This window comes from Hordeum vulgare, chromosome 5H, assembly GCF_904849725.1.
Source record: "Hordeum vulgare subsp. vulgare chromosome 5H, MorexV3_pseudomolecules_assembly, whole genome shotgun sequence".
Taxonomy (NCBI): Eukaryota; Viridiplantae; Streptophyta; class Magnoliopsida; order Poales; family Poaceae; genus Hordeum; species Hordeum vulgare.
Genome location: NC_058522.1, coordinates 113,041,269 through 113,048,840, shown reverse-complemented (window position 1 = coordinate 113,048,840; position 7,572 = coordinate 113,041,269).

Here is a 7,572-nt window from a genome sequence, read left to right as displayed (position 1 = left end):
AGTAAAGTAGCGCATTTCCTTCCAGTCAAGGAGTCCATTTCAGCAGCTCAGCTGGCAGAGTTGTACACCTCCAGGATTGTCTCTTTGCACGGAGTACCTATGATGATCTCGTCAGATCGCGGAAGTATCTTCACTTCCAAGTTCTGGGACTCCTTTCAGTCTGCTATGGGCACGAAGATCCGCTTCAGCACAGCGTTCCATCCTCAGACTAGTGGTCAAGTGGAGAGAGTGAATCAGGTTCTTGAGGACATGCCGAGAGCATGTGTTATCTCTTTTGGCATGAGGTGGGACGATTGTCTGCCTTTCGCGGAGTTTTCGTATAACAATAGTTATCAAGCAAGTTCTGGTAAGGCTCCGTTTGAAATTCTCTATGGAAGGAAGTGTCGTACTCCGCTCAACTGGTCCCAGACAGGCGAGCGTCAGATCCTTGGCAATGATATGATAGAAGAAGCTGAGGAGATGTGTCGGATCATTCGCGACAACCTCAGAGCAGCGCAGTCCCGTCAGAAGAGCTATTACGATAGCAAGCACCGTGACATGTCGTATGAGCTTGATGACTTTGTCTATCTCAAGGTGTCGCCTATGAAGGGTATGCAGCGTTTTGGCATCAAAGGCAAGCTTGTGCCTCGTTTCGTTGGTCCGTTCAGAGTGGTCGGCAAGAGGGGCGACCTTGCGTACCAGCTCGAGCTTCCATCAACCTTTGCAAATGTCCATGATGTGTTCCATGTTTCTCAGCTCCGGAGGTGTTTCAAGACCCCCGAGCGCACTGTGCATCTTCAAGATATCGACCTTCAGCCTGACCTTTCTTATCGTGAGCATCCAGTTGCGGTTCTCGTGGCGACTGAGCGCAAGACCCGTAACAAGACTGTCAAGTTTCTCAAAGTGCAGTGGTCACACCATTCTGATAAACAGGCTAAGTGGGAACGCGAGGATCACCTTCGTTCCGAATTCCCCGATTTCTTTCAGTCTTAGATCTCGAGGGCGAGATCTTCTTTGTAGTGTGGGAGAGTTTGTAGTGCCCCAGATGTAACCTTCCCTATTTGGAACCTGTTGCAAGTGGGTCCACCTTGTCAGGGATATGTTGATCTCATTTGTGCCATGACCTCGTGTGATGTTCCTTTTTGTTTCCTTCCCATGCATGCATGCCATATCTTATCTTCCATGTTTCTTTGAGACTTGGTGATTGCAAGTGTGGTGTCTGGTGATTTCATGTGATGTTGGTGCATATGTGTTGGGGTGAGTAGTAGTAGTGTTTGTGGTGATAGTTGGTTTGCAAAACCCTTTGTTTGCAAAACCCATCTCTCTCTTTATTCCCTAGTTCAAATATTTACTTGCTCCTAAGCTATTTTAAAAAAATGTCTTTTATTTAGGGGGGTATTGTGGGTGTTTAGTTGTGCAAGTTTGGTGATTTTAAAGGTGTTTTAAACAGGTGCAATAAATCACAAAACAGTTATTATAATTGTTGTTTTGTATTTATTTAATTGCCCCATAAAATTCCTTTTGCATTTTATTTAAAAAGCTTATGTATTTTCAGGTCCAGGGGCATTTTTGTTTTGATTTTATAATCAGTAGTTAGTCCTGTGGGCCTTTTCCCTTCTCTGTAATTAATCTAATTAGATAATAACATGTCCAGGGTTGTTTTCTCTTCTTTTTTCTGGTGGGCTTCCTCCCACTCAGAGAGGCCCAGCGCCTCCTATCCCCCTCGCGACAGCAGCCCATCCCGCGTCCCTCTTCCTCCTCCATCTACGTCACGGTGTACGACTCCACCTCCTCCACCGATTCTCCATGGCTCGATCCTGTGGCTCAAGCGTCTCCCCCGAGGTAATATAAGATGGAGGGAACCTTCCTCCTTCCCTAGGGTTCCCTCTCCTTCCTCCAGCGCCGCCGCCACGTCCCTCCTTTTCTCCTCCCTCTCCCTGGTAAGTCCTCTGTAGAGTAGGAGCAGAGAGAAAGAGAACCCCTCGCCGCCGTATACCCCGCCTTCTCCGTCGAGCAGCGCCGGCGGCCATGTCCAGGGGCACGGGGACGGTGCCCGCGCCCCCATTTTCGTCCTCGGTGAGGTTGAGGGACGTCTACAACGCCAGCCAGGAGCACGTCAAAGCGTTTGCTCCGGTGACCTGCTTCGTCTACCTCCGTCGACATCAATCTGCATCAGGGCCTTCTCCCGCGCGTCTCCCTCCTCTCCGGCCGGCCTCCTCCACCGTGCGGCTCCTCTTTCTTCCCTGAGGTGAGCCGGTACTATTCCTCCCTTCTCCCTCGTTGGATCCGGCGAGTAGGCTGCAGGAAGCCCCTGCCCCGAGCGGCAGCAGCAGATGGGTTGCTATTGGAGTAGTAGATGTGGAGGTGCAGGTAGAGTAGCTGCAGCCGTAGCTAGTTGCACGCGGTTGCCAAGCTCTTTGGCGCGGCGCAGCGCAGCAGCAGTTAGCCCCGGCAGCCTCCCTGTCGCTGGCACTTATCGGTGCAGAACAGAGCACACAGTAGGGATAGTATTCTTTGCAACATGTTCATTCTCTGCCAAGATCCTGTTGTGTATCCCAGTGGTGGTTGTGAGGGCGCTGTTGTTTGGACTAACCGCTGGTGCCAGGTTCGAGCCCCAGATTGTGCAACCCCCCTTTTATATATTTTTTCTTTTCGGTCAATAGCAGTAGATGCAGCACCAGAGGTATTTCTTGCTAGCTGCACCCTCTGTGTCGAAGCCATGACGGTAGCAGGGTGGCAACAATAGCAGTGCAGTGCAGATAGGTCTTGGGTTCGAACCCCCCCCCCCCCCCTCCAGCAGTGCAGTGCAGAGAGATCTTGGAAATCTCTTTTTTTTCTCTATGTATATTATTTCTTTGGTGTGTTTATTTGCTGCTAGCAACAGAAAACTGCAGAGGCATGTGATCAGGGTGTATTAGGCTAGTTTTGCATTATTTCTTTTGTTGTGTCCTTGTTGTTGCATGTGTAGATTATATGTGTTTGTGTGTGTGCACTAGCTGTATGACATCTAGTAGATTCATGTGCATGTGAAGATAGTGTGTGTATGTGTAGATGTAATGAAGTGGGCTGTTTTGTTTGTGCCCTTGTGGTGTAACTAGGGAGTGTGCATGGTAGGTTGTTGTTGTCATGGGGTAGTTTGTGCCATTTGAGTGTGTGGTATAGTGATGCTTCTTAGTAGTTGATCCTAGGAACATATTAGCAAGAGTAGATATAGCATGTGTAGATTCTTCTTCGTTGTAGGTACTAGCAATTGATGTTTGCAATAGGTTGTGTGTGTGGGGTGGCTTAGTGAGTAGTATTTGTGTTGTTGATGTGCATGACACAAACATGGGGTTCAAACCCCCATGCCACTTTGTCATTGTGCACATGAACACAACCTTTGTAGTTGTTGTCTTAGTAGGAACTACATGAAATGATGCACTAATTACTAGGCATGATTTGGAGTAGTTTCCTCTTCCTTAATTTATGGCCACTTGTTCCAAGTAAGTGCTCACATGTTATATATGATTTTGGGGTAGAATCTCCCAAGGAATCCAGTGGTGAAGTTTGTTTTGCCACTAGGATACTTTATGGAGTTGACATATTCAGATTTGTTGCAAGTTTGTTCCTTGATTCCATGGAATAGGTGGAGCCCAAGGGCATGAGCTTTTGTGTGATAGTAGTAGGGGTTTTGCTCTACACCATAGTGGTGTCATTTATCACTTGGTGTTATGTATGTGCAAACTATGCCTAGACAAAGTGGGCATGTGGCTGAAAAAGTCCAGCTTTGTGAAATCTGAAATTTCACTAAATCTGGGATGCTGGAAACATTTTCTTCTCTTATAGATGAGGATGTGCTGGTCATTCTGTTGAGAACTAGCCATAGTTCAGTGCTAGGATTTTGAACCTGATATGTTTGTGAAGCTCCCTGTCAAATTTCAAATCATTTCGAGTCCAGTAGATTGTGTTTTGATTGCTGTCAAAAAGATTCAGAACAGAGACAGAAACTCAGGTGCAGGAATTTTCACTAAGCCCCTAAGATCTGATGGTTTTGGGAAAGTTTGTTGCCTTGTATCTTCTAGAGTTCAATTCCTTTTGCTGTGATTCTTGCTGGTGCTTGTAGTGTTCTTGGTTGGCTTCAGCCACATATATTAATTGTCATGTTTGGAGGCCTGTAGCTATGTTGTATGTAGCTCCCAAAGAGCTAAGATGCAGATTATGGCAGATTATATAGTTTTGTCATTTTGGTCATTGTGTGAGCTTAGGGGGTGTTGTGGTGTTCTTCCTTGCTCCATTCCATTCATGTTGGAACGATACATGTCTTGGCAACCTGGGAATACCAGATTTATGCCATTTGAGTGTGTGGTGTTGATTCTTCCACGTAGAGCTTCATATCTTGTTTCGTTGATTCCCGTTGATCAGTAGCTCCGTTTGCAATGTTCTTTATATGGTTTTGCACCGTTTTCACGAGACGCATCTGTTCATGTCATTCTCATGCATGTCAAAATAGCTTAGTGTACAGTTCTGTCCAGAAACTTGCAGTAGTTTATTTTGCTTGTGCTAGTGATAGAAATAGTGGTGCATGCTCAATTTTCATCTCATGCATCATGTCATTGTTGCATCTTGTGGTGCTGCTGTTCATTGGCTGTTATTCTCATGTTGGGTAGCACCGGGATCGTAGAACGAATACGTGGAGTCAGGAGAGTACGTGCAGGACGAACCAGAACCATTCCAAGCTGAGGATATCACAGGCAAGATGATATGACCTTGATTCCATCTCTAGACTTGTTATGTTAGTTTCGTTTCCATGTCATATTGCTCGCTTCCTACCACTGAATTAAATTGCCTCTTGAAATGCCATGAGCCCAAACACCGTTCTCCTTTCTAGCAAACTTGTGTGGCTAAGTAGGCTTGCTCAGCTACTAATGTTAGCATTGCTAGTTGCAGGTGTTTTTGACTCATGTGATAACATGAGCTTGATATCATTATATTAAATTCTGTTATTTAATTAATGCACCTATATACTTGGTAAATGACGGGAGGCCTAGCCTTTTGTCGGGTGCCTTGTTCCGTTATTGCCGCCTTAGTTACCGGTTACCGGTGTTTGATTCCATAATGATCGCTCCTAACACGTTCGGGGTTGTTATGGGGACCCCCTCGATAAATCGCGTAGTGCTAAGGCTTGTCCGGCAGGACCCAACATTGGTGTTAATTTGCTAATCACTTAATAATAAACTGCATAGGGAATAGCTACCCCGAGGATTTTAATCAACAACCCGGGCCAGTGCTCCTCATGAGTGTTGGTCCAAACTGGGCAGACTATGGGTCCACCACAGGGCAACCTAAGGTTTGGTATACCTGTAGTGTGACTCATCCGGCGTGTCCTGAGACTGAGATACGCGGCTCTTATCAGGGTCGTCGACACGTCGGGAGGTCCTGCTAGCCTTGCCTTACCTTAGCGGTATATCTTGCGTATAGGAATCCCAGTGAAGCTTTGGTTTCCCCCAGAGTTGAGGTTTTCCTCTAAGGAATCCGACGAGATCACGAGATTCGTGATAGAGGATGCCTTTGCGGCCTGTGTTCGTTTCTGATGGACTAGTTGGAGCACCCCTGCAGGGTTTAATCTTTCGGAAAGCCGTGCCCGCGGTTATGTGGCAACTTGGAATATTTTGTTAACATCCGGTATTAGAGAACTTAAACATAAACTAATAAAACTGCCAACTGTGTGCGTAACCGTGACTGTCCCTTCGAAGATCTCTCTTCGATCGGGAACACGGTGGGGTTATGAATGCCGTAGGTAGGTGTTCAGGATCACTTACTGATCAAGTAAACCCGACCGTTAGCGTAGACCACCTTCACTTCTACTTTGCGTAAGTTAGCCACTTAATCAAGCATAGGATGCTGCAGCCTGATATACTTCACCCCTACCCTACCTAATAACATGACTAGTTCTGGCACCAAGGTCTTAGATTGCTGAGTCCCCGTGGCTCACGGATTCCTCCGAAACTCCCAGCAGGTACAGGTACCCCAGACACAGATGATCCCGACGGCACCCAGCTGGCGTGGCAGTACGACGAGGAGACAGACCGCCTCTACGTGAACTATCCAGAGGACTGAGGCGTGGTCGTGATCGTGGGCCTGCAGCAGGGTAGCATAGCATTTTCCATGTTTTGTAGTCCGTAGCGGAACTACCTTCATTGTAACTGTGTTGTACTCTGAGTTATTAATAAGGAGACAGTTGAATCCCGAATTGTCTACTGTTATTATTATTTGTGCTATGTTACTTGCTTGCGAAACGCTTAGATGCGCTTCTTTCCTATTCGGGGGCCTCGGCCCCCAGATCGGAAAGGACCGCATCTTGGTCGTTACATGCCCGTGGCCGTTCAACCCTCGTTTGTGCCACCCCCCCAAGCGGCATGGCAGCATCGTCGTCCACCGCGGCTTTTTTGTAGCCCCCGCCGGGCAGGCATGCGCGCCCAGTGCCGCCGATGTCGGCGCTGCAGAGGAGGCCCGCATCGACCCGAAAAGGCAAGATCTCGAGTGTGAAGCACAAGAAGGCGGCTGCAAGAGCAACCTCGCAAACGCCTCCTCCGGTTGTCAAGCTTGCGTGATAAGATATATATCATGATGCAATCAAATGAGGTGTTGGTGATCAAGATATTGGAGGCGAAGAAGGAGTTGCCCGAGAAGAAAGCGCGAGAGAAGCAAGAAAAGTGGCTCTTATTCAAGGAGGAGGGGTTGCGCAAGGCCGCCACTGAGGAGATGAAAGCCCTTACCGAGGAGAACAAGGCTTTGGCCAAGCTTCTTGCGGAGGAGAATAAGATCATGACAATGGACCGCAATGAAATGGACGACATCATCAAAGAATGGCATGATATGACAAGAAGAAAAATCTTGAAGACAAGGATGATGGCTGCAAGGTGTGATGGCTTCGGTGCCGGTGGTGGAATGAGTGGCGGTGGTGAAGAGTGATGATATTGACGATGATGGTCATGAAGATGGTGAAGATGGTGGTTACTTTTGCATGACGTCTTTTAGCGTCTTGATTAAAAACTATGGTTTAATTTGTACGTAAACTATGTTTGATTGTTCAAATTTGATGCAAATCAGCGGAATTGATGTCAAATTAAAAGTTTGAATTTTTACAAAATATTCTATGAATATTTTTATTTTATAGTTCTGTGATGCGAGTTCTGTTCTGCCGCGGCCCTCATCAGCCCGTAAAAAGTGATTTTTGCAAACTATAAACGCGCGATACAGGTCCGTGATATATTGGATCTGCTAGAGTTGCTCTAAGCTTCTCGTTTGCCGCATTGGCATTGCAGCGGTGTTGCCTGCTCGTCTGGTCGAGTCCGTCCGACCAACATGAATGTTGTGGAGTCATGTTTGCTCTCGAGCAACGTTGACGACATGAACCAATCTTTTATATAGGACAGGAGTATCATAGGAGTACAATAGTATTTAGAAGTGAGATACATGTCTCAAATAATAATACAAAAATAGGAATATATAACATCTCAAATAGAAATAGGAAAAAAGATGTCACTTGGTTCACGGTTTTTTTTCTTTTGCTACTCCAAACCAATCCGACAAGATAGAAACCCCTCAATTCTA